The sequence below is a fragment of the Colobus angolensis genome, unplaced genomic scaffold, assembly GCF_000951035.1.
Source record: "Colobus angolensis palliatus isolate OR3802 unplaced genomic scaffold, Cang.pa_1.0 Scaffold96, whole genome shotgun sequence".
NCBI classification, from domain to species: domain Eukaryota; kingdom Metazoa; phylum Chordata; class Mammalia; order Primates; family Cercopithecidae; genus Colobus; species Colobus angolensis.
Genome location: NW_012123598.1, coordinates 2,583,519 through 2,585,559, shown reverse-complemented (window position 1 = coordinate 2,585,559; position 2,041 = coordinate 2,583,519). Strand labels below are relative to the sequence as shown.

The 2,041-nt window shown below is 58.3% G+C and overlaps 1 protein-coding gene across 4 annotated transcripts in view; it reads right to left on the bottom strand.

Annotated features, from left to right (window-relative positions):
- The window catches only part of TNNT1 (troponin T type 1 (skeletal, slow)), a 24,912-nt gene extending 23,365 nt beyond the window's left edge, over positions 1-1,547 (bottom strand). For 3 of the 4 annotated variants that reach the window (XM_011932479.1, XM_011932480.1, XM_011932482.1), the window contains exon 1: positions 1,347-1,547. The gene's annotated coding sequence lies outside the window, so the exon portion shown is untranslated. Of the gene's footprint in view, positions 1-238; positions 334-1,346 lie in introns of all 4 variants that reach the window. The other variant, XM_011932483.1, reaches the window with a different exon arrangement.
- Positions 1,548-2,041: the final 494 nt, after the last annotated feature.

Genomic DNA, 2,041 nt, shown 5'->3' with positions numbered 1-2,041 from the left:
TCCTGGGTCTGAGGGAGGAGGGCTGGGGGTCTGGACTCCTGGGTCTAAGGGAGGAGGGGCTGGGAGTCTGGACTCCTGGGTCTGAGGGAGGAGGGGCTGGGAGTCTGGACTCCTGTGTCTGAGGGAGGAGCGGGGCTGGAGGCCTGGACTCCTGGGTCAGAGAGGAGGAGGGCTCAGGTCTGGACTCCTGGGTCCAGGGGAGGGGGCTGGCTGTCCTAAAGTATGCATGAGGACAGACTTTGGTAGGTGTGGTCCTGGCACAGCCAGGAGGCTGCAGACCCTGCCCCCTCCACACAGCTGTCCTCTTTTGTCTTATGACAAGTCCATGGGAACCTGATCCAGTTGGGATTAGGAGGAGGCATTTGAGAAGGGACAGTGGCCTGAAGACAATAGCTGCCCCACCCCCAGGAGCTATTTCGGGGGGATGTCATAGATGGTGAAACAGAGGACATTTCCTAAGAAGGGATTTGAGGAAGGGGGGCTTCTGGGAGAATTAGTCACCCTCATCCCCTCTCCCACTCACCCCTCCCCGCTGGCTGGTTTCCTCCCCACCTGTCTCCCCTTTCACCTTCCCATACATCACGCAGGGGGCAGGGGCATAAAGGGCACCTTCTGTCCATAGACCTCACCCTGACCCCTGTATTCTTGGACCTCAAAGTCTCTGAGATTCCCTAGGCCGCAGGGTGCCTAGCCCCAAATCCCAATACCCACAGATTCTGAGACCCCAATTTGTGATGCCCGTGTTTCTGAGACCAGCAAGTCCTCACAGCTGTCTTGATAGTCCAGATATGGGCCGGGACATCTTAAGACCACCCCCAGGTCTTGGGACCTAAATTCTGAAACCTCAAGAATATGAGACCCCCAAAATCTCGATACCGAAACTCAGAGGCCCAATTCATGATACCCAGATAATGACACTCCAGGTTCTCATGCTTTCTATCGTAATACCTCAGATTCCGAGACCCACCCCCCATTCCTGACACCCTCAGAGTCTGAGGCCCCAAATCCTGACACCCAGACTGTTTGACCTCCAAGTCCAGATATCCCTGACTGCTGAGATTTCCCCCAGATTCCCAGAACCCCAAGATCCTAGGAGGTTTTGTTCTGGGACACCCAAGTCCGGGCAGCGCTGGGTTCGGATCTGTGTAACCCACAAATCCCAGTATTTTCCCCTCTATCCTGAGTCCCCCTGCCGTCTGAGCCTCTCGAGTTCCCAGACTTCCAGTTGTGTGCCCCACCTGGCTCTGCACCATTTCTCCACACCCCACATCTTCCCCACCCGCCTCCTGCCCCCTCCCGCAGGGACGCAGTCTTTACACACCACAGGGCCCCGCAGAGCCCCTTACCTAGGCGGCGTCTGAGGTGCTGCGAAGCTCGTGGCTGAGCCTTGCCGAGGGCACTGAAGCTCCCGGGAGTTTATAGCTGGCCCTGGGAGGCTCGGCCCCGCCCCGAAGGGAGAGGGAGGGGGAGAGAATTCCTTTGCTCCAACACAAGTCTGGGAGCTCAGAGACAGCCCGGCTGCCCCTGGCTCCACACTCAGAGTCCAGAAGCCTCCGCGGGCCTCTCCCCAACCCCATGCTAACCCCATCTGCACGGCCCAGGAGCCCCGCTCCCGCCCCCACCCACCCCCAGGTCCCATGGTGCCGCAGCTACCTCCCTTATAGCTCCCTGTGCTTTGACGTCCCCACGCCCGGCTCACAGTAGGTCCTTGGAGGACCTACTAATGACAAATGGGCTATGAGGAATGTTTCCTGTTTTCCCTCTTTCTACCGTGGTCTCTTTCTGGACCCCCGTTTCTGTTGTCTCTGTGGCTCTCCATCTGTGTATCTCTGTGTCTGTCTGTACTTCTCAGTCTCCCCCTCTGTCTCTGTCCATCTTTCTGTCTCCCCCTCCCCACCCCCACCCTTTTGTCTGCCACCAGGATTCCATCCTGGTGACAACAGGCACTAAAGCCGGGAAGCAGGTGTGGGGAGGGGGAGGGGAAGGGGGTGTCAATTAGGGTGAGACCTCCCCTCCCTCCCCACCTCCATCTAACACTGAT